The 26,110-nt window shown below is 42.8% G+C and overlaps 1 protein-coding gene across 1 annotated transcript in view; it reads left to right on the forward strand.

The window, feature by feature from the left end:
• The first annotated feature begins 2,064 nt into the window (after window positions 1-2,064).
• Window positions 2,065-26,110, forward strand: part of LOC126251513 (luciferin sulfotransferase-like) — a 320,306-nt gene continuing 296,260 nt past the window's right edge. Inside the window, exon 1 of the mRNA XM_049951991.1 lies at window positions 2,065-2,349. The gene's annotated coding sequence lies outside the window, so the exon portion shown is untranslated. The remainder of the gene's footprint in view (window positions 2,350-26,110) is intronic.

Genomic DNA, 26,110 nt, shown 5'->3' on the forward strand with positions numbered 1-26,110 from the left:
TATTTATGCACGTAAAATATGTACTGAATATCTGGTCTGAGGTGTAAATGTAGTTTTAACTGACGTAGTGAACACATGACAATAGTTCAGGATCATCGCAAGGGTTCTGAGGAAACCAAAGTATGGTTCAGTCAGCGTTTTTTCACCAATAGAACATTTTGACAGGAAGTATATGGATAATCATGTCTATCCAAAGATGCCCTTAGTGGTACTGCAGTGACAAAAAAAGGCTAAAAAGAATCTTTACATCCCTGAAAAGAAGGTAAATTGACTGCAAAAAAGTATGTAAAGTTTAAAGACTGCAAATTGAGTAAAATACTTCTAATAACAATTTTACTCTTTTAAGATTCAAATCATATTTTTGGAAGAATTGTGAACGATGAGCAAATGCATATAATGTGTCGATGTACATAAATAAACTGTCAAATCTCTTCTTGCCTACAAAATTCTTTTTATGTAAGTAGGACACCCTACTGTACACGCAAAAAAAGACAACAAGCGGAAGAAATGCTCCGGTCTGAGCACAGAAAAGGTGAAAACATCTCTTCAAAAGACTATGACAGAAAAGAAGAGAACCAGCTTTCTCAGTCTTCGTTCCGTCTTCCTCATAAAAATTTTAGCATGCGAACTCATTGGTTATTTTGTGCTGAAAGAGAGTAGCAAAGACACAGTGATGTTGAAGAGAGAGAATACATGCCAGTGAGAAACAAAGAGAGAAGAGACAGTGATGGCGGGGGAGATAATGTGGCAGTGAAATATGATGATAGATGGTGAAGACGACAGCAGTGAGAAACAAAGAGAGAAGAGATAGTGACAGTGAGAGACTGTGGCGGTAAAAGAGAAAGAGTGATCGATGGCGAAAGAATCAGTGGGAACAAAATAGAGAGGAGTCAGTGGATATGAAAAATCAAGTGAATGGTAACCATTATGTAGAATTGGCGGCGTGTGGAACCTTCCAGATCGGCGAACTGTAACACATAGGTATCAGGGAGGGTGCATTTTGAGCCGAAATTTTAAACACATGCGGAAAAAAGTGATTTTGAACTGCCAAGGTATGATGCAAACAGTGGCAGTGAGAAACAAAGACAAATGAAGCCGGTGTGAGTGAGAGAGGAGACTGTTGTAGAGGGATACACAGTAAATCAGTGTGAGAGTATGGAGAAAGTGGGAGTGAAATATACATATACAGTGGCAGTGAGAGGGAGATACTGAATATAAAGGCTTAAAGGATAAAAGAATCTAAAATATACAGTGAAGAAACGAACAGCAACCGATCGCAGATTAAGTCGTTTTATTAAGCTAATCCAGATTTCGACTATTACAAGGTCAACTTCAGTGCATATGCCAATGGCTGACGTTAATCCAGTGTCAGGTAGTAAACAGGAGCCTACAGGAATCTTAACATGAACTCAGACTCCTGTACGGTCTACACCATCAACAATTTTTACTACGTGACACTTTGGACTAACGTCGCCAGTTGTTACATGCACTAAAGATGACTATGTATCAGTTTAAATCTAGATCTGCTGTAATATAACGACGGATTTTGCGATCGATTACTGTTCTTTTCTCCATTGCATATAGTCAACAATCGCTGCGCACAACGGGATCATATGGATTCCAATCTGATTTGGATCTGCTGTTTGCTAAAAGAACGCGAATATGTTCGCATACCAAAGTTTTTCCTGAAGAATGCGGAATGAAGATTGACGAAGCTAGTATTCCACTTTTCTGTTGGAGTCATTTAAACAGGAACACATTCGCCTTGTTGGTGCTCCAACAGGAGCATTTTGCCGCTGGTTACAAACATAGCTAATACAGGAAAGTGCAAAGTGCTGCGTTGCGACCAGCAGCTTGCTGACAACGGACGCATAAGTGGTGCGACAATTAGGGTGCCAGTAACACGATCAACGCCGCGTGCATCTGGCGTTTTTCAACACAGCGACCCAGTGCGACTGTGGCACTTAATTGGGACTGTCGGGAGGGAGGGGACGAGATGAGGTGGGGGGAACTCGACGCGCGATAGCAGCACAAGGACGCTCGCGATTACAGACCGCTGAGAACGCGGTGCGTCCACTGCCAGTTCGCGCTCCGACAGCCTACCACGGTCCCAGTACAACACGACGCCTCCCACAACCGCCGCCGTTCTCCAGCACCATCGCCTCACGCTACCGACGCCAAAAGACTCTCGCGTCCGCTGCAGGAACTGTGGGGAACCAACAACCGCGCAGACGACTTCCGTGAGAGGAGACAGCTGCATTGTCGTTTCGGAAACTGCTTCTGGATCTTTCTCAGGGGACGTTGTTCCTGACTCCCTCTCTAGCGTCATTGTATTCGCTCTCCCTACAGGTATGTCTTTTTCGAATATCTTGCACGTTGCTTGAAACAAGCGACCTCTCGCAGATCTGCTAACCATGTTGATATTTCTGTATTGTCCCCTGGTGTCTCTAGAGTTAAATCAAGAACTTACTGAAGCTAGTGCCGCTCGAAACTCATTTCGGCACTCTGGACATCCAAGGAAATACTTTTTCTCATGTTATTGAAAATTAGTTTATGCCACATTTGGTAGTATCCTGGACTTACCCAAAACATATAACTTCTGTCTGTGCCTTAAGAACGCGTAGGCAAAAACCTTTGACTGACATTCATTGTGTTCTACCAACAATTCAGTGAATCTTTATATGCTAGTGTTTTTGTCGTTGTATTGCTAACTTTTAAAAATGTTCTGTTTCCGGCTCACGTTGTTCTGTTTGATGACAGAAAGATAAGGTAGAATGTGTGATGATGTAGACAGTGTTACAGAAGTGGACTAAATTTGTACATGTCTTATGTTTTAAGATACATTGGTTGAATTCAGAATTGGCTTATTGTTTGCAATCGTGCACAATGTTTGCTAGTAACATTGTGACTTCTCTTTTGTCGTTTCTATTTCATTCCACCTTCAAGAAATTCGTTTAGTTACTTCAACTTGGAGTGTTTCAATATCTGATCGATTCAAGGGGCGACAAAGCTAGCCTCACAGAAAGCCACTTATGCAGCATCTGTGTCTCTCATTACGTATCGTTTAGCGACAATTTAAAATCACGCAGTACAATGTATCAGTTGAAGTAAATACAACAATTCACTATAATGTAAGATTTTTACGAGGTTTATATGCGAGAGAAAGTATTGTAATAACGTCCGCCTCCATAGCTGACTGCTCAGTGCGGCAGAATGCCATGCGAGGGGCCAAGATTCGATTTCCGGCTGTGTTGGAGATTTTTCTCTGCTCGAGGAGTGAGTTATGTTATCTTCATTATCATATCACCCTCATCGACACACAAGTCGCTGAAGTGGCGTCAGCTAGAAAAAATTGTGCGTAAAAGACCTGCTTCAGGCCACGGGCCTACCCGACGGGAGGCTTTAGCAACACTTCTTAAAATACAGCGTGTAACGAGTGTAATTACAGATATTTTATACCTGATACCTTAATGTGCGTGCACATGAGTGTGTTTTTGCTGTTTTTCTCTGTATCGGACAGTCTTCCCAAGAACACGTCACATAATTTATTATCTCATATTTTCTGCACGGTCGTAACTGCAGCGCTAAGTGGACCACAGCTGTTAGTATACATAACCATTTTACATCCAAGTGGCAACACTTCATCACCTGACCTGCCGCCCGTGGCAAAATAAGCATTGATGGCTTGCTGTTGCCACATGGAGGAGGAGGAGATTATTGTTGAACGTCCCATCGACAACGAGGTCATTAGTGACAGGGCACAAGCTAGGATTATGGAAGAATGGACTAGGAAATTGGCCGTACCCTTTCGAAGGAACGGTACTGGAATTTGCTTTAAACGATTTAGGGAAATCACGGAAAACCTAAATCAGGATGGCCGGACGTGGGTTTGAACTGTCGTCCGCCCGAATGTGAGTCAAGTGGGTTAGCCACTGCGCCACCTCGCATGTACTTGGAGGTACTACCCACCTTAAAACATGAAACTTTTAGTGGCCATAACTACTAGTCTGCAAATGACGTAACTACAGATGTAACGTTGGTCTGTACATCGCCCTCAGTCACCAACAGAAATGCCTGCAATTGTGCCGGTTACACCATATATAATTCGAATATAATTTTGGATCTTTTCACATCTTAACTCACACCCTCAACGTCGATCTGTTTGAGAACTATGAATTTCTTGCCGTTACAAGTTTCAATGCCGTTTCTCACGTGTGCCACAGGTACTGCGTCATAAATACTTCACTTTACTACTACAAGCGAAACGACAGAATATGATTTCTTTTTGTTACCCCAGCAAGTTAGAAATAAAGAGAACTGGTTTTATCGGTAATCCAGTGTTTCACCGATAATGTTCACCTTACAGATGCAGCAACTGAACAGGACGTTCACTGACCAGTTTCGAACAATCAGCGAAATGATGCCATCCGTAAAACGAGTGCTGGCGTGAACCGATATTTCGCTGCTCAACAACTCCTGTTTGGTATATACCAGTAAACCGCCACACCCATCCCTTTAAGAGTCGGACCCCGATGCGTAAAACAGCTTTAAGAATGTGATTACTTTACAAATGAGTTAATATGTTAAATTTTTTAAGTTAAGCATGTATGCGAGAAGACGTTTACAAAACGTTTGAAATTAAGTTTAACGTTAGTTGTATGTCGCTAAGCGCTCTCGTTATCAAAAATGGATGAGTGAAGTGCTGGTAATATGCATAGTAATATGCATACCAGTTTTTTACGCATCTCAATGTCTATGACGTCGTATCTCTTGACTATCTGATGTACAATGATATAATTTTGCAGGGATATTCATTGGTGTACGTGGATAATGACTGCAAAACTCGTTATGGATGAAGTTAGTAGTGTAGAAATAATAAATTATAACGTTATGCCCGATGCTGAAGCCTTACTGCATCAATTTTCATGCTGTAAATCAAGCTGCCTCAAGATACACACGTAGTTGGTGGTCTTAGGGCCTTACTTGTCTTACTGCGTTAAAACTTTAACGCAAGACTATTTCTCTTAACGAGTAGATGGTGAGAGCATTTTAAATTATTAAATTCGATGATAATTGTATAAAATATTGAAAATCCAATTCTTGTTTTCCCTGGAAGACGTTTAATAGGCAACCTGCTACTAGTACCGTGTTCCGTGCTCCGGGTGCCCGTTTAGTAATAGAGATCACAGGTAATTTCTTTCAACAGCAACATTCACACGTGACACCACACCTCATGAAGTCTAATTATGTTAACTACCGAGAGTTACACTGATCTCCTATTCACATAAAGATTTTATCAAATATTAAGACAAATTTATTTCTGTATTCGTTTCAATATTTCAAGTGAAACCGCTCTTCTCATACTGAATAATCATTTAAGGTCTTTTCTAATTGCATTTGATTGCTGCGACAGCATGATACTTTACTTCTGCAAGTGACACTGGCGATATCGATTAGTTTACAATATTAATTGTGGTTTGTTTGTGCTGCCCTCCATGAGGAGCACATCTGGCAGTCAGTATCGTCATCTGTTTTTCTCCGGCCCATGTTTGCTCTTTGCCACAGTGATGGGTCATCTGATGAGCGCAGGTATCTCCGTGTCGCTTCAGGGTCAATATTCTACATTTCTCCGTTTAATTTTACTTTAGTACTGAAAGAGAGGAAAGTAAAATATATTTCACTTTACCGATACTGTTTTACGCACACACACAGGCCTCAGGTAATAGTTCCGTTATCTCTGCGTCACAGCCATACGGTTCCAGAGCCCTTACACTTTTATTTGTAGCCTTTTATCACAGCAAATAAACTTTTTTCCCCTAAAGCAGCTCCTTCCTCGGAGTCCTTGTCGTTCTAAGCTATTTCATTGCTCCCTTTATAAGCAAAAAAATGGTTCAAATGGTTCTGAGCACTATGGGACTTAACATCTGTGGTCATCAGTCCCCTAGAACTAAGAACTACTTAAACCTAACTAACCTAAGGACATCACACACATCCATGCCCGAGGCAGGATTCGAACCTGCGACCGTAGCAGTCGCGCGGTTCCGGACTGCGCGCCTAGAACCGCTAGACCACCGCGGCCGGCCCTTTATAAGCATTTCTTTGCTTTAAAGAGCAGAGTTTTCCGCTGCTTCTCTTAAAGCTGTAGGATAATCTTTGGGCAATATTACGTACATCCTTTCACACTGTCAATTTCAATTATTGCCTGCTAGTACTTTCAATATTAGACGTTTATCGTTTCTGCTCGTAACTGTAAAGTGTTCTCTTTGCCTTGCTTTCCATAGATAGCTTGTTCAATCATGATTCTATTTGAAAACCTACGTTTCCCTCTTCTAGCTAACTTTTTCAATTGCTTCGACCACCTTCTGCAAGTCTGAATTATTGTCACACTACATTACTTCTCTAACTTTACCTAATTTTTTCTTTTTTTTTCGATCACGCGTATCCTTCTTGTTTGGCAGCTACGTTGCTCTTAATTCTTCTCACTAACTTCTAGCCTTCTTTATTTATTTCTAGTACCTTTTCATGCAATGGGACGTTTATCTTGCTAGGGGAATCTTGTGATTACCAGTTCTTTTCATACGAAATATTCGATGTTTCATATTTATTAGTGCCAGACAGCATCGTCTAAGAATGTTCCCTCTGTTTTATTCACATCTATATTCATTTAACCTTTTACGGTCTTATGCTCCTACTATTTTTGATTATTAAAATGATGTCTTTGACTGGAAAACCAATCGAGATATGTCTGGTGCGCTCAGTGCTCCTCCAATGAAGCCACCAGAGTGTGCCTTACTCACCTACGTATAGATTAAGCACGTCAGTCGTAAGGGACCCTACTGCTCCGGTGGTAGCATTCTTCGATACGGTGGTGTTTCTCATCGGACTTCAGCCGAAACACAAGCATGAAGAATACCAATATATCAGAAGTTCAGCAGATTCTATAGTGATTCTTTCAGCAAAATTTAGTGTTCTGCCTTAAATGGTTGTGTCAGTTTCACTAATCCTAAATGAGCCATCAACCAATTGTATACCTTTTATAGGCTCGAAATGAATTCTTACGTCGCAGGAGTCCGAGATTAGACCACACACTTCGATGCAAGGGATAGGTAGATAAAGGAGGAATCGGAAGCTACGAGGATTACAATATGTATTCAGCAGTACTGAAGACAGTCTACAGACACCAAATTTTATTTCTGAGGAAAGCATAGATCGGTAATAGTGAAACACTTGGGTGGTCAGATAAAAGCAATAGTGGCGGCTGTGTTATCATTATTATGTAATATAGCGTCGTGCATCAAAATCTAAGATTATGGGAGTGAATAATGTACTTTCTAAGAAGTTATATTAACGGCCAATTGTTAGAAATATCTGTAAGCTGTTTTAAGGAACTCAGCAACGAATGTGTGTCCAGCCCATCTCGTTCACTGCTGTAGTTCCTGGAAAGAGTTAAACAGATTTTCTTAGCGGGCGAAGTTTCCACGAGCGCCAGCAAGTATATGTAGCACCGCTAGCGCCCACTTTGCTTCATGAAGGCTCTCTTTCAAGCACCACCTTATTTCATACTTCGTTTGACCACTTAACTTTTAATATCCTTGTGTAACACTGAAACGAAGTTGCTTCTATTTACGGTACTTAATTGCTTTCCTCACTGTCCGCATTTCACTTTTGTACAATGCCTTACTGCAGACGTATTGCTTCGGGGAAATTAGATCAATTTTCTTTCTGTATATTTTATAAATAAAACACTTTTACTGAGGGATATTTTCCATCTTTTCAATGACCCCTTCGCTTGTCTACTTGATGTCGATTGTTTTTTTTTTTTTTTTTTTGGTACCCTGTATCTCGGATAGCGAAAAACTTTCACTTCTTATCGAGCTTTCAAAAATTTCGATTATAAACCGTTAGCTTCATTACGTTCGTTCTGAATTAGTTAGGTGCTAAATTCCGTACTAGTTCATAAGAAGAAATGGTACATTGGAAAATCATCACCACTGTTCATAAAATTAAGGAAGACATCGACTATTTAAGTTATTTTCGTTATTACCGGTTTCGTTATGGTGAACTGATAGTCCTCAGACCCAACGTCACAAAATGCAGTTTACCCAAAAGGATGTAACTGCGTAGATTAGAACTGAAGCCCTGTCGTGTGCAACGCCTTTTCGGACGGAGCTTAATTTGAACAAGAGTGGACGGGTAATTACCCGTATCATTTTTAAGTGAGTTATCTCAGTGGACAAACACACCAGGAAAAAACAGATATTGAACGGTTACAAAAATGTGTAGTGACCCATATAGTTTTCTTTTATTGCTGACAACTATAAGACACATCAGCTAAGGTTTCCTTCCCCACGTCTAAAAAGGTAATGATCACTACTGACGTTGTAAATTACCTCTCATCTGCTCATATTCGGAGTACATCAAAATCTCTCGCCAGTCCAAAAGTTACGAGACTAGCTTAACAAAATATAGAGAAAAGTTAAGATGATGGTTGCAATGCATCAGGTGTTCTACATAGTCTCCCCACACTTGATTACAACGGACAAAACATTCATACATCCATGAGAAACTGCTAGAAACATCCTCCTTTGGAAGTTGTTCAACTTGCGCGTCACATTCCCACCTTCTTCGGTTTTGATGAACCATCAGAAACCCCTTCTGCACTATTTTCGTTTTGTGTTGATAACACCAAGTCTCGTTACTCGCGACGATTTTTTTCAAGTAAACAACTGTCCAAACTTTTCAGTTCAATCTGGTTGCTTTAGGCGGCCACGCATCTGCTTTTGTCCAGGAGTCAGTGGATGCGGGACAAACTTTGCACACTCTCTTCTCTTCTTCGATACATTCTAGACCATGTCATGAACACTCGGTTTAGAGGCATTTAATTCGTTGTTCCACCGCTATTTGCTACGGAATAATGTTGACACACTAGGGCTGTGAGCCCATTGCGTAACACTGCCCACTCTCAACTAACTGGTCTAGTGCACATCTGTTGTTTATCCATCATAGTTACTGCGTTTATGCCCCTTTCAAGCCAGGAATAAAATCAGTCTCTGAACTTTTTGGACCGAGCGAGGTGGCGCAGTGGTTAGACACTGGACTCGCATTTAGGAGGACGACGCTTCAATTCCGCGTCCGGCCATCCTGATTTAGGTTTTCCGTGATTTCCCTAAATCACTCCCGGCAAATGCCGGGATGATTCCTCTGAAAGGGCACGGCCGACTTCCTTCCCCATCCTTCCCTAATCCGATGAGACCGATGACCCCGCTGTCTGCTCTCCTTCCCCAAACAACCCAACCCAACCCAACTTTTTGGACGGTTTTTGTATGCAGGATGAGTCGGAGATGAGACTTACAGAGTGCCAGACATTGGGTTACAAACATAAATTCGTTTTCCTCATGTACCTATGGCACTAAATGACAACGCCACTGAACATTATAAGATTGATAAATGTAAAGCAGGCTGTTGGGTCTTTCTGTACGCAGACATAGGTCAATGGAAAAAAATCAGCAACACCACACAACATAGGAGTATTGTAGGGGGTCGACGCCACCGCTTAGAAGACGAGGCATGCGGTGTTAAGCGGCGACGTGTGTCACAATGCGAGCAGTGACAGTGTCCACGTCTGTCTCGTTCCATTTTTGCCAGACAGTATTTTGTATCGTGGCTAGTTATCATAGGGAAAGGAAAATGGGGAGGAACTATATAGTTTTATATGCATGTTTTATTGTTTGGTTTAATCTTAGGGAACGAGTACACAGAATCAGAAAACAAAATACGACAACTCATTTATGGTTGGTTGGTTGGTTTTGGGGAAGGAGACCAGACAGCGTGGTCATCGGTCTCATCGGATTAGGGAAGGATGGGGAAGGAAGTCGGCCGTGCCCTTTCAGAGGAACCATCCCGCCATATGCCTGGAGTGATTTTAGGGAAATCACGGAAAACCTAAATCAGGATGGCCGGACGCGGGATTGAACCGTCGTCCTCCCGAATGCGAGTCCAGTGTCTTACCACTGCGCCACCTCGCTCGGTGTACTCATTTATGTCTCAGTTAATTCAAACGAATACAGTACAATTTTACAAATCTGAAGTAACACATAAAAAACGTGACCAGAAGCTGCAATGCCGTTTCATGGTATTGTTCGAAATGACTGCCACAATGTTATTCACAAAGTTCGACTCTTCCCAGTAATGATTGCTGAACACGATTCATCACGTCTGTGTCTTTTCATGTGATATCACAGGCATGCTGTATTCTGCTTTGAAGGTTCTTGACGCCAACAGGCCCTCCTTCATAAACGACATATTTAAGATGGCCCCACAAAAATGAATCCAGTGGATTCTGGCGATCTAGCTGACCATGCTGCATGGCCTCCACGATCACTTCATCGGGAACGGAAGGAACTGTCCAGGTGGCGTCGTACTGTGCCACTGAAATGAGCGGGGCGCCATCATTAATGTATCACAGGTTTCTAAGAGACGTCAAACTAGTAGAGGTAACGCCCATATCGCTCTCCGGTCAGGCTTGATGGTAGCACATGTGGCACTGTGAGATGTCGTTTGATAATACCACATCAGATATTGACACCGCATCGTTGCTGATACCCTCGCACCACTGTGCCGTAGGGGTTTTCTTCTACCCAGTTGGGCCAATTATGTCAATTCACTATACCCCCCTTCGTGAAACATGTTTCGTCTGTGAACTGTATTTTTCTTAAAAATTGCTGGTCGTGTCTCTGATGCCGTGGCATTAGCAGAAGTTCATACTCTGGTGGTAGTCTCTCAGCATCGATGTTTGCACCTTCTCCATACCAAAGGGATGGTAATGTTTTCTGTGCAGTACTCGCATATCAGTAAATTGTGACTTTCCGAGAGAACTGGCGCTTATTCTGCAGCGTTCCGCAACAGTTTGTAAAATATTCTCTTGGCCATCCGCACCGTCTGTCGACGATCGTCCCGGCCTCTAAATCCTGGAGGTGAAACACATGTACCATGGTCTCTCTAGCGTCTATCCGCAGAGTAACATATTTTTGCGTGTGGAAGGCGCCAATTAGGAAATCTCTTATGGTTCAGCAGTCTTGCAACGTCGGCTCATCTATCGTCCAGCTCATAGATGGGTGGATGCCGGTGTATTCTTGATCTGTTATACTTTCCATGGTAGCAACAGTGCGACGCGTCCGTTAGCAACTGCCGGCGCCGCGAGTATTGGCTAGAGCGAACAGTGCAGTGCTGTTTTAAATACATCATGCTCGCCGCGGTTTTCCTTCCGTCAAGACCGCTCTTTCCGTTTACAAGACAAAAATTCCTTGATATGAGACTTTACATCCTGTCACCACCGGCTATGTGTGGTTCATAAGTTCTGGTGCAATTCCATATACACTACGATGGGATTGTTTTTTTCTCGTATCTTTCAAACGCTGGCAGATAACAAATCACCTTATTTGTGTGTCATGTGATGCGTGGGTGAACAATACGTCTTGATCGTGGGGTTTGTCGGTTTCTCATTAAATGTTTGTTTCTTTTGTTTTATATACACCATACGTCGAGAAGAACAAAATTAACTATAGGCCGCCACTTGTTGCGCATAGCAGCCTGCTGTTCTCGGAATTCATTTCCTCATTTACGGCTCAGAAACATGTCCTGAGTAAATTTCCTCTTCTACATGAAGAGTAGACCCAAGAATAATTTGTAACACTATTCGTCTGTCAGTTAGAAGGAAAGGAGCATGTTGAAAGGTAGATACAAGTTACTTTGCGTATCGAAAGAACAGTGGACATGAATGAATATTTGAATGAATTCTGTGTTCACATTCTCTCGCAATAAGTTTATAATCTGGTTTCAAGAACGTGTACATAACACACCTTGTAGGCAAGTTAAATGCTATGAGCATGCATTGTTCAGTTTGATAAACTAACCTTCTCAACATTAAAATTTGAATAAAGACATACAGTAATCGTGTCGCATATTACATGATTTACAGCCAGCTTTGAATCACCGTGTGATATTTTGCCATCTGGACTGAGAAGCATGCAAAGAAATTGCAGGAGCATTCTGCTAATTGTAGATTTGAAAGATGAATACACTGACTCCAACAGTCGCTCACTGTGACTAGTATTTTTGCTTTAGGCAGAAAGTCTGTAAATCTGTGTGATCTAGCTCGAATCAGGTTACAACGTGCACTCAGTATCGCGAAAGTAATAGAATCTTTAAACACAGATCAGATAGTGGTACGGAAATATGAGTGAACCTCATAATCTATGAATATAATTTCATCTATAAAACATTGTCATTTTTACGATAAAGCGTACAGTTATCCGTGCGTGGGAAAATGCTGTATGATGGGTCAGTACAGAAAAAATACTTGGCTAGGAGAATGCCGTATGCATCAGAAAATGGTGAAAATATTTTACTAGATAAAAGCGTGGTGTGCTTAAGAGCGCTAGTATACGGATGTACTAATGGCAACTCGATTCTGTATCGTCTGCCTAGAAAACTGACCATCTCGCTAAAGAAAGAAGGTTAATTTTGAATGTAGATAAATGCATTTTACAGATCCTTAAATAATTCTTATAATATTACTCGAATCTGCGCTCTGTGAACCAGACTCTCATCACACATTTGTAAGAGCAACAGAAAGTGACTTCAAAACAGTCCAATATATTACACGCTGACAGTAAGATCCCGACAGGACTAGTAGACTCGCTTTGTGCAGCTTAAACCGCCTGCTCACAGTGGAACACGAGGTCGCGCTCGCTTCCCATATGTTAGTCCTGCCACTCGCCGTTTGCTTTCATTTGCTATTTATCTTCTGAGTTAGTCGAAAACTATAACAGTGTCAGTCATGGATTGCTCGGCACAGTGTCGGTTAAAAAGAACGTAATTACGTAACACCGTTGGTAAAGAAATTATACTCACTACATGCAATAAATGCAGCCAAGTGGCCCTAGAAACATGATATACACTGAGGTAACAAACGTCATAGAATAGTGATACACATATGTACAAATTGTGGTATTATCGTGTACACAACGTATAAAACGGCAGTGCATTAGCGCAGCAGTCATTTGAACTTAGGTGATTCGTGAGGAAAGCTTTCCAAAACCAATGCGGGACGTACGACTAATGTATCCGTTATGACAATACGGGGAAATCTGGCGTTAATGGGCTATGGCAGCAGACGACCGATGTGAGTGCTTTGCTAACAGCACGAAATCTTCTGCAGCGCCTCTCTTCTGCTCGTGACCTTACTGGTTGGGCCCTAGACGACTGAAGAACCCTGGCCTGGTCAGATGAGTCCTATATCGTTTGGTAACAGCTGATGTATGAGTCAAGAGGGGCACAGACCCCATGAACCCATGGACCCAAGTTGCCAATAGGGCACTGTGCCGGCCGACAGTGGCCCCATAATGGTGTGGACTGTGTTTACACGAAATTGATTGGGCAGTCCGGTGCAACTGAACCGGTCATTGACTTGAAATGTTTATGCTAGGCTACCTCTAGACCATTTGCAGCCACTCATGGACTTCATGTTCCCAAACAACGATGCAATTTTTATGGATGCCAGTGCTCCATATAACTGGGCCACAGTTGTTCGTGATTCGTTTGAAGAGCATTCTGGACAGTTCGAGCGAATGGTTTCGCCGCCCACATAGCCCAACATGAATCCCATCTAACGTTTATGGAACATAAGTGAGAGGTCAATTCGTGCAGAAAATCCTGCCCCGGCAACACTTTCGTGGCTATGGACGGCTATAGAGGCAAGATGGCTCAGTATTTCTACAGGGGACTTCGAACGATTTTTTGAGTCCAAGCCACGTCGGTTTAATGAATGGCACTGGGAAAAATAAGGTTCGACACGATATTAGAGGGTGTCACCATCGTGTGAACGGCAGCAGACTTTTGTACCCGCCACAGAGTGATAAGTACAATAAAAGATCCCACAGAATTAGTCAGAAGATGTGTTATTTATCAAGTCACTTTCTGCCACCAAAGTAATTTCGCTCACGACTTTTACTGTGACTCTGCCTGCAATTTTAATAGTAAATTCCATGTGAGGACAGAAAAAACGACGCATCACGAATGAGCTATGCAAACTGGTTATAAACTGATATTCATATAGGAATCGACAGAAAATCCTAACCTTGGAGGCCGATGCAAGAATGTGTGAAGTTTCAGGGCATTTTCACCGCGCAGCTGGAAAGGGTAGTAAACTGGGGGACGCATAAAGTCTTTGTGGCTTTCATTCCGTGTACTCAGCTGGATAGTAACTATACCTCGCAGACAGGTGCGTGAACAATAAATACGAGTGTCCGCAGCTCGTGGTCTTGCGGTAGCGTTCTCGCTTCCCGCGCACGGGGTCCCGGGTTCGATTCCCGGCTAGGTAAGGGATTTTCCCTGCCTCGAGATGACTGGGTATTGTTGTGTCGCTTTCATCGTCATCATCATTCATCCCCATTACGGTCGGAGGAAGGCAATGGCAAACCACCTCCGCTAGGACCTTGGCTAGTCGGCGGTGCGGGTCTCCCGCATCGTCCTCCTACGCTCCTCGGAGTATGAGACCTCATCATCATCATATATACGAGTAGATGACATTGACAGAGGAAGTATAGATGGGCTCAGAGAAGACGGTTGAAATAATCTGGAAACGACTCGATATTTGAATTGGTCATTAACCGACGATGTTGGGAGGAATGAGTGAACAATGGCAGGACACGGCGTCAAGAAGGAAGCGGTTGACCTAGAGTGACGACACGACGTAAGGATCGAGTTATCGTCAGAGGGGCACTCAGAGACGCAGGTTCATTATTATTAGCGATATGACGTGCAACAGGTACTTCAGTGGCCACAAGAACCAGAAATAGGCCGCTCACAGGAATGGGGCTTGGCTCACGGCGATCCTTGTGCCGATTACCACTGACCTGTGTACTCAAACAAAGCCATTTACAGAGATTTCTGGCACATTAAGGCAGTAATGTCAGTGTCTGAACGAGAACTGTCTTCCGTGGTGAATCCTTCTTCATCCCCGGTGACCAGCGAAGACGAGTCTGGAAATATCCTGGCAGCGTTTCGATACCATCCTGACTGTCGCCCGCAATACGGCCCGACAATTAAGAGTGATGGTTCAGGTTGCCATTTCTTTTCATATCAAGACCCCTTTGGTTGTCAACCGCGGTACACACTGCATCGACGATATTCTACACCCCCTTCTGTTGCCTATAATGTAAAGCTGCCCTGGGGTTACATTTGAGCAACATAATGCCGGCCCGCGCACGTCGAGCGTTTCTACTGCTTGTCTTTGTGCTTGTGAAACCCTACCTTGGCCAGAAAAGTCGCCGGATCATTCCCCAAATGAGAACGTTTCGATCATTGTGAGCAGAGATCTCAAACCATCTCGGGATTTTGACGATCGAACGCGACGCTTGGCAGAATTTGGTACGATATCTCTCAGGAAGACACCCAACTACTCTATCAATAATGTCAAGCTGAATACCTGCCTGCATAATGGGTGCGTCATTTCTTTTTCTTTGTCTTAGAGTGTAAATTAAAAGACGACACGGGAAAATGGCTCTGAGTACTATGGGACTCAACATCTGAGGTCATCAGTCCCCTAGAACTTAGAACTACTTAAACCTAACTAACCTAAAGACATCACACACATCCATGCCCGAGGCAGGATTCGAACCTGCGACCGTAGCGGTCGCGCGGTTCCAGACTGTAGCGCCTAGAACCGCTCGGCCACACCGGCCGGCTGACACGGGAAACCTATACATCCATGGGATAAATTGTTCTTCACACATTAAATCAACACATTGAATTTCGAAAGGCAACCGAAATTCAAGTGACGTCCAACTCGAAGCTGCCAGCTCTGAAGCACTTGCAGTCCAATGTGACGAAAATACGAGGGGCGTTCAGTAAACAACGCAACACATTTTTTCCAAGACAATTTTGGTTGAAAGACAGTGGAATTTGTTTAGGACACCGCGGAATATTAACGTTTGAGACCTACAGTTTAATGAAGTTCCGATAGGTGGCGGCTTTATACGTATCCTTCGAAATAGCGCCTGTAACGAAGGTGCCTTCCAGGCAGAGAGCTGTCGCTGAGTTTCTCTCGGCGGAAAATCAGAGCATCGCAGAGCATGCAGAATATCTACGGAGAGCTGACAGTGAACAAAATCACGGTGACTCGTTGGGCGAGGCGTCTGTCATCATCGCAACAAAGTCACGCAAACCTGTCGAATCTCGTATGTGCCGGCTGGCCACACTCAGCTGTGATTCCTGCAATGTTGAAACACGCGGACATTCTCAATCGCGGTGATCGACGGATCACAATCAAACACCTTGCTGCTCAACGTGACTTCTGACACCCTTGTCATCCAGTTGGGGTACTCAAAGGATTGTGCCCGCTGTATTCCTCGCCGCCTAACAGAAGACCATAATGAGCGACGAAGAACCATCTGTACGGTATTGCTTGCTATTTACAGGGCTGGTCATGAGAATTTTTTGTTGAACATCGTCACAGGCGATGGATCATGGGTTCACCACTTCGGTGGCAAACAAAACGGCAATCCATCAAGTGGCTCCATACCATCTCTCCTCCGAAGAAAACGTTAACATCCGCGGTCTCAGCTGATACAGTCGTTGCGACGTTCGTCTGTTTGATGTCCTCCCCCATGGAGCAACGGTCAACTTGGAAGAGTTATCCCCAGGAAATTGAAGAAACGACTTCAACGTGTTCGTCGTTACAAAAATGCAAACGAATTCTCCTTCTCCTTCTGTGCACCCGAGACAAGCTCAAAAAACTTCGTTGGACTGTTCTTCCCCATCCACCATACAGCCCGCATTTCGCAGCTTCCGACTTCCATCTCTTTTGCCCAGCGAAGGATGCACTCCGCGGGAAGCAATACGTGGATGATGGGTATGTTACTGATGATGCAAGACGTTGGCTGCGACATCGACCAGTAGAGTGGTACAATGCGGGCATACAGACCCTTCCAGTAAGTAAGGTAGCGTAAAGCTGTCGCATTGAACGGAGATTATGTTTAAAAACACCGTTTGGCGCCAAAAGATTGGTTAACAATGCTGAATAAAACCAAAAAATGTGTCGTATTACTTATTGAACGACCCTCATATTTTGTGCCATTGAGATTCAAGTTGGCTATACCTAGTTCACGTGGCAGTCTGACGACCTCCTCTGTAAAGATTATTTGACAAAGCCAATGCGGATATGAAATGCCATCAGCGAAGAAAATCCACTGAGGCAAAACTTCATCTCCAATAAACGATTACGAGGAAGTTATAAAGCGATATCAGGTAAGATTTTATTTCAAGAACATATTCACCTCTTTGTGTCACAGAGCCCCGGACATTCGTAAGGCTAGCAACATGGTTTTTTGAAACGAAATCCCCTAGCAACACCAGTTAAGGAAAGGTAAGAAGCTACGCGTGTAACACCTAGTGACGACTAAATCGTTAATGGTGGAGCATTTACTCGGAAACGACAAGGATGGCGAAGTAAGTCGACAGCAAAATAATTTTGGGACTCTCTGAAAAAAGCATCTCAGAATGCCAAGACGTAGATTTGAACCGATCATCGTGAATACGAATCCTAACTGCTAATCACAACAATTTTGCCTGAAAGAAAAAGTTTAGAAGAAGTTAGAGGTTTTATGGTCCTCAACATAACGAGATAAACATAGCCCAAACGCAGTTTCTATGTGGATAAAGATAGGTAGCAAACCGGCCGTTCATTTTCGACGATACTATCCCATCGTTGATAGTAAATGATTTTGAGGATTCGCAGAAAACCAAATACAATGGCCCACGAGCCAAGTGATAGTCCGTGTCTTATAACTGAGCCACAACATAAAATTTGAAAGTGATTTTGTCTGTAGGAATACCATGATACACTTAGTATATGGTGGACCCAACACTAAATAGAATATCGCCTGTATCTATACTTACGAGTAGTTTGGTTTTACGTGCATAGCGGCGAATATGGTAACATGAGTGACGAAAACGATATACAGAATTTGCCGTTATAAACTGGGCCTAGCGAAATAATGGAAATGGAGGCGCGCATCTTGTGGAAACATAAAACTTGGCAACTCCTAAGGGACTGCTGAAGTTGCTATCCTTGGGGGAACTCCAGTTCTTTTCGTCCTTCACTACAGAAACATCCCGCGGACGACACAAGGTCAGAGTCAAGTTCAGCCACAGGTTACGAAAGAGGCATGGAAATTATATAGGAGATGATTATGTCGGAGTTCTCTGTTCAAAAGTTGCATCATGACATGTAGTCTCAAATTGCTCATTACAGCACTGTTTTCCTATGTGACCACCTATGAGAGTTTTTATCTACTGTCGTTACGTGATTGCCTAGTCAGAGCTCCCAAGTCTGTTCATTAGCTAGTTATAGAGTAGTTCTGTAGACGAATAACGGCAGAGATACTGAGAAGTCATGTTACAACTTTTCACAGGTAATCACTGGAGTACTATGCAAGTTACATGTATTTTTTATTTTTTTATGTCTTGTTACCCAAATTTAAGAAGTTCGCTTTGTTTTCAAAAATGTACCGTAATTATAATCTGTCCCTGTGAGAATAAATTTATCTTCGACACTGACGACTATGACGTTGCGTCCCCCATAACGAAGTACCAACTGGTATTTTGTATCTATAACCTGTCGTCTGTTTTGGTAATAACCTATAACTACCATCTTCAGGGATACAGTTCGTCTACGACGACTGTCGGCGGGGACATAGTGTGCTCACGTGCGTTCCGCTGGAAACTACATGGATGCAATGATATTAATGATTCTGAATGTGGCTACTGTCAGCTTCGATACCAAACTGCAACTCGCCACAACAGTAAACACAGCTCTAACTCCCTAATGTACGGTATTTTTTGGAGGGACACACTGTCATCTACGCTAAGGCAAGTGCGGACATCCGTGGTTGACATTTTGCATCTTGTCGCAGATTTCCACAATAGTTGCAATTTCTTTGTGAGCTCTATACAGAGTGTTTCAAAGTATTTTCATCAAACGTCTACGGGTGATAGATCATATCATGAGCAACAACTTTTGTTAGAGACAAAATGTGTTTTCTGACGCTCCTCGGCGAAGCTAGGCGTCTTTTTATTGACTTCCCCGGCCTTAGGACGACGACATACCACCGAGCTGGCAGGGTCAACTGACAAGTTGTGCAGCGTCTGCAGATTTTCAAGATGAACACCTTAAGAATGAGGGTCTTCAAGCAGAGAAAGATATTTTAGAAGCGAATCAAGAACTGTCATTTTGCTACACTTATTTCCTTTCATGCAGAGCAGTTGATTGGGTTATAGACAACACACATTCTGTAGGCACACCGCAGGGTTCCTATACCCTGTCACGTCTCAGGGTAGAATCAATAATACAGAATCCTCAGGAAGCTTCAGCGAACACTTTGTCTCTAAGAAAAGTTGTTCCACATAAGTTGGTGCACGTTTGGCGCAAAGACTTTGAAACAGTTTGTATATGTAATGATCACATCTGATTGTAAGTTTTCGTAGCTGACTTGACACATCTCTTGGTACGTGAATGGCAGACAATGGTGATAAAGTCATTCTCTTGCGAATTCTTACGGAATTTTCTCTTACATTGTTAACAGAGTAGCTGTGGAGGGTACTCAGCTGCCGCATACACTGCAAGCTAACGAATTCACCTCGTTTCCGAAAGGTAGGCATTCAAAGTCTCTGTATTAAATTGCAATATCACAGAACATCTTGTTGATGGTTCTAGTTACCCCCTCTTCCCGCTGTTTCTTAGCTCTTGTCCCATCGTACGGCATACATTGTTCTTATGATTCAGTCAATTTTATTTCATTTTAACTTTGTGGCTGGGTACTCTTCCTGTCGCCATAGCCGTTAGTTAACCTAAGGGAGGGAAATTGTGGGCGCCACCTGTATGTTGTTTTATTTTCACTGTTTGTGCTTAATGGATGACGCATATACCTGACCAACCGTCGTAAATCCGCTGCACCTATTCGATCCGGTTACGACGCACCTCCCTGTCAAGTCACCTAGCGCTCTGTGCGTTATGCTACATGAGTATATCTCCCACTCACATCTCGTTAATCGTTGACAAGTGTCACAAAGAATCAGATGTCCAACACATCATCCTTCCAATGTCCTGGCAGAATTTCTTGCGAGATTCTTTGTCTAAAGATGCACTAAACTGGTACACAGAGTAAATGATAAATCTTTCCATTTGTTAGAATCTATCCTCATGCACATTTGAAACTGTGGTAACTCCTGGGTTCAAAATGGTTCAAATGGCTCTGAGCACTATGGGACTTAACGTCTGAGGCCATTAGTCGCCTAGAACGTAGAACTAATTAAACCTAACTAACCTAAGGACATCACACACATCCATGCCCGAGGCAGGTTTCGAACCTGCGATCGTAGCAGTCGCTCGGCTCCAGACTGTAGCGCCTAGAACCGCACGGCCACTCCGGCCGGCAGGTAACTTCTGACTTCTTGCTTTAAGCAGCTTGGTCTTTCTTCACTGTATCCATCAGAGGAACAGAGGTGTGTCTATTCATTTGCAGGACACTGTGAATATCATGACAGGCTCATGATATTATCACCAAGTGAGGTTCCGCAGCGGATATAAGGCTGACTAGATTCGCTTCGAGAGCACTGGAATTCCCACAAAGACCTACCGCCGAAATACACGTTTTTCGTTCTATCACCAAATCTTTTAAGGGAAATGCGACCATCGTCTCCTATGATTTAGGAATAGAAAGTTTGTTAAAGCCGGACGTTAATGACAACGAAACCCTAAGTTTGGATTGGTATATTTATCGTAAGATAAGTTAGTCGCCAATGACACGCCAGGTTTTCCGAGAGCGCTAATGCGCTGCTTCCTGGACTGGGGTATGCGCGCCGGGCCCGAATAGAATCAGCCCGGCGGATTAACGACGTGGGCCGATGTGCTGGCCAGCCTGGATGTGGTTTTAGGCGGTTTTCCACATGCCATTAGGCGCATACCGGGCTGGTCTCCTGGTTCAAAATGGTTCAAATGGCTCTGACCACTATGGGACTTAACTTCGGAGGTCATCAGTCCCCTAGAACTTAGAACTACTTAAACCTACCTAACCAAAGGACATCACACACATCCATGCCCGAGGCAGGATTCGAACCTGCGACCCTGGTGGTCGCTCGGCTCCAGACTGTAGCGCATAGAACCACTCAGCCACTCCAGCCGGCTGCCTGATTTCATGCAACCCCTCATGAACCGATGGCTACGAAAACAACACTTTGGCCCAGACAACGAACTGGAGACCAGTGTACAGAAGTGGCAGTAAGCGCAAGGGGCTGTCTTCTATGACGATGCTATAGAGAAGTTGGTACGACGCTAAGACAAGTGTCAAAGTTGGAGCGGCGACTTCGCAGAGAAGTAGCTGGAAGGTGCAGTAAACTGTTGCAAAGACAATATTTTTGATTTTCTATGTGGTTTAGATATCGGGAGTGATCAGCCTTACTTTCCCAATAGCCTTCTTAGAAATATGAAATTGATACTGTCAGGTTAGTTCGAACGAAAACGCGGATATCGCCACTGACAGCCGCAAAATGGCCTAAGGAAAATGAGCGGTCAAAGGAAGAAAAAGTGACAGTGTGACGTGGGACACACGCTCAAGGATACTTCAACTCAATAAAGACAAGGCAATAATTACCAATCAAACACAAACACCGGCTTGTAATTTCCAACACATTTTATTTAACAATTACATGACAACAGCAAACTGCTGTTACCTCAGAATAATATACATAATTTCCCTAGAATTTGAAACATGACTAAACTGTCAAAATGTCTATGGGCGGCAAACCCACCACAAACAATAAATAATTTTAAAACCCTGTTTACATAAATGTAAAGAATCACACAAACAATAAATGGTTTACTGAGAAAAACTTTCACAGAAGCAGGACGCTTTTCAAGATATAACAGCAGAAATAACTCATAATTTCTCCTTCTGAATAAGATATTAAAACCCCCGTATAATGAAAGGCATCTTTCAGGTATTACAAAATTTCAGTGACAAGTAATGGCACATTAGAGATGCGTGGAAACTACTACTCAGATCGAGACTGAATGAAAGCTGAAAGGAACGGTGAAGAAGGAGAGATGGGCGCGTCACTGCCACCAGGAACAAATAATAAAAAACTCAACTTTAATCGCCGAAGAACTTCAGTTTGCTGATAAACCCAGCGACCGCGCTATTGGTTATAATTCAAAATGGCCGCCGCCAAGGCGTCGTCCCCAGTTAAACGACCAGCTACAACGGACGACGCGCACCGCTGATGATACCACTGAAACAACAACATGAAACCACACAGCAACTGGACAGTATCCAGAGTACCACAAGCCTTAAACACCAGAAAAATTTCAAAACAAGGATACGGTCACAACGAACCCACAAGCCATTCACATTCAAAATTAACCACTATAAATATCTGCACTACCTTGTCATTAATGATATGTGCAGAGAGGCTTATTACTGCCAGAGCAGGAAGTGATAATATACTCAAATATAAGATAAGAAGCTGGTCAGAGTGCTAAATCACGCACTCGTAACTCATAACACAACCCCTGATCCGATTAATTATATTATATATACATTTAGTAAACCCACACTCAATAATTACAATATGACAGTGCTCTAGCACACAACAAACTTTTCATCATTAAGCCCCTGATTGTTTGCTTCTGAACACATTACCTAAATACCAGCAGACAGTCAGAAAATCGAACATGTGTTTACTTCGGAGTGCACAGATACGCACTTAGATATACACTCCTTGCCCGTATCTCACGTGCGTCCAAGAAAGGCAAACCTCATTCACACAGGCAACCGCTGTTCAATACGTTGTGCACCAGTGGTCAACAGATAACATAAGCGTCCAAAGACTGGGAGAGCCGTTAACTGCAAATAGCACGAAATTCAATGTACGTATATACACCAGGAATTTAAGAACCTGAATAATTCCAACCGTTTGATTCTGTAACGTATCCTGTTGCCGATTCATGCATTCCAAAGCCACTTTCACAAGTTCACATTGTTTAGCAGCACATACGAGACCATTGCTCTCTCACTAGACACAATACACACACGCCGACTGGAGGCACGTGTCCGTCCTTAGCCACACTGTCCACGTGACAAAAAGAAGCAGAGCATGGGCAAAGAGCGACCAGACAGCACACCGGAGCACCAACAAACCGACCACAAGCAGCTCTCTCCCCACAGCGACGTGCGCTTATAGCCGAAAAGCGACAAAGAGGAAGACCGCGGCCAAGCGATACATAGTCGATCGCACAGACCTTAAAGGAATACAGAGAAGCGACTGGCGCCAACTGCGCCACGTGTCAGACAGAAATACTAAGGGAACATCAATGAACGAGGTAAGATAACTTACACCGTAAGCCGTAAGGCCTACGGCCGCCTCACATTGTGCACACTATGCTGCGTGCAGATGACAGCCACTCGTGAAGCCGAGATACGATGAGAGGCGGTGCTAGAAGAGAGTCGCGCACGATAAATAGCGACCGTCATGCTATAAGGGAAAGTGATGTCCACTAGTGGCGAACAGCGTAAGAGGTGACTGACAAGCCTGAACGTTAGCAAGTGGTGAATACATAATACGTAAGTGAACAGATGATGGTTAAAGGTACGTCGCCACAGCATAAAAAAGGTGAAAATTATGTATTTGATTACAGGTACCGAGAATGCCCAAACATGTGTCAAAAATGATATAAAAGATGAAATTAAAAATAAATAAAAAAGCCACAAAAGAGCCAATGGTGACAGGTTGTATAAAAATAAAAGAAACATAACGACATTATGTATTAAATGAATATAACGCATTGAGCATAAATAGATTCAGGGATATATCGCTTTTCTACTCAGCTGTTGGCGATGGAAAACAGGAAACAAAGATCACTCTAAAATACCAAGAACAAACATCAAGTGGCACCTGAAGTGAAATAGCCTATAAAACTATCCGTACGAATAGCTGAGATTCGTGAGGAATGAATCACAAGGAAATAATTCATCCATGAAATAAGTAGCTTACGAAAGACTTGTTCAACCGATCCATAAGTACAAATCATGAGTCGGGGAGGTTTACGAGGTTGAATTAATGAGGTAAATGAAATGTGCATATGGCACTATTGACCGGGAGTCCCAAATGGGACGTTAGATTGCCTGGTGCAACCCCATTTTTCAAATTTTGTTTTATTATTTATTTCACGTCACTTTGTCGACTTGGGCGGAGATCGTAAAATAATGATGAGAAACACACACACACACACACACACACACACACACACACACACACACACACACACACACGCACTCGAAGCCGAAACCCTGTCACCGAGAGTCAACAGTGATAACCATAACACTACGAGTCTCCGACTATCAGTTAGATAGGTAAGATCAAATAAAAAGAGGCACGTTTTGTCGCGAGAGCGTTTAGCAAGTGCGAGATTGTTTATGGAGATTCTCATCAGGCACCAGCGACGGCACAACAAAGGGGGTGTTGTGATCACCGGTAGGTTTACTGTAGAAATTCCGAGATGGTACAATTCAAGAAGAGTAGCACAGCATACTGCTTCCTCCCACATAGGTTTCGTGATATGACCGAGACGACAAATTCAGCAATTTGTGCTCACCCGAAGGCTTTCCTGGAGTCCTTCTCATACTCCATTGGAAGTTAAATCAACGAAGGAGACCAGAAATACCCTCCACCACATACCACAAAGCAGCAGGTAGAGTGCAGATGTCGATGCAGAGACAAAGGACGATACTAACTGAATTACTTCAAGCTAAGGCAGAGATACTGAAATCAGATTTATAAGGCATACCTAGGAGCAGATATAGACTCATATCATGATTTCGTAATGATGAAAGAGTAGGCAGTAGCTTAAGAGAGTCATGAAATATGGTAAACGCACGAGGAAGTGGGACGCGGTATCATTAAGACATAATAATTTCTACGACAGTGAATAGGATAGCCTGTAGTTCAACTCAGGGGGAAGGGTATAAAAGGTATAATAACATGTCTTGTGACTGCAAATTTATCTCTGAGGAACATACCTCCAAAGATTTTCTTGAACAGGTCAACTGATTTATGAAATCAGTAAATCCAAAAATTATCTGGAAAGAAAATTAATACAACAGTGCAAGGCACGAAAAAACGAAATCAGTAGTTCGTTCCAAGAAATTAACGTGAAGCTGCCCCAGGAAGAACATTAATTGACAGAACGAGAACTGGTCTTCGGTATCACTGATTCAGAACATACAGATGTGGAAACAACCTTCTGAGAATTTAGAAGTAAAGGGATTAACATTGCAGATGAATACTTCCCTTAAATACAAAGGAGGCCTCTGTCAAGACTGATAACGTAATAAAGCTGAAATAATTATCGATTTACAGGTCAGATGGATCAAAATTAGAGAGAGTTTGAATGAAACCTTGCAGGGATTGCGATTAACCAAGTCAGGAGAGGTTGATACCATTCCTTCGAATATTACAAAATCACTGGAGGACCTTGCAACCAAACGATTGTGCGACTTATGACACCTCCGGTCGGACCTTAAGAAGAATATGCTCCAAATAATCTTTAAGATATACAGAGATGCTTAATGAGAGAACTATCATACAATCGGCTTGAAAGCTCATACATCCATGTTACTTATAATAATAATATACAAAAATACGAAAAAGAATTTGAGGTTGTGTTACATGAAGATGAGCTCGACATTAGGAAAAATTAAAGCATTACAGGGAGTTCTAAACCTACGAATGCGGTAAATCAAGGATCTGTTGGTCCAAAAGAAGTAAATTAGTTTGAAGTTGTCGGGACCACAGCTATCCGCTATGGGGAAGGTGAGTAATTTTCAATATTTACAACACACAAGAGGTAAAAATAGGAATAAAAGACCAAGAGAGAAGTCCTCAGATTAAACAGGACCCTAGACAGTCATTTTCTCCTGTTGTTCCCTCTATATATACCGAAGATGCATTGAGATAAGTGAAAAGTTCAAAATTTCAATAAAATTTCAAGGCGAAG

Source organism: Schistocerca nitens, chromosome 4 (assembly GCF_023898315.1).
Source record: "Schistocerca nitens isolate TAMUIC-IGC-003100 chromosome 4, iqSchNite1.1, whole genome shotgun sequence".
NCBI lineage: Eukaryota > Metazoa > Arthropoda > Insecta > Orthoptera > Acrididae > Schistocerca > Schistocerca nitens.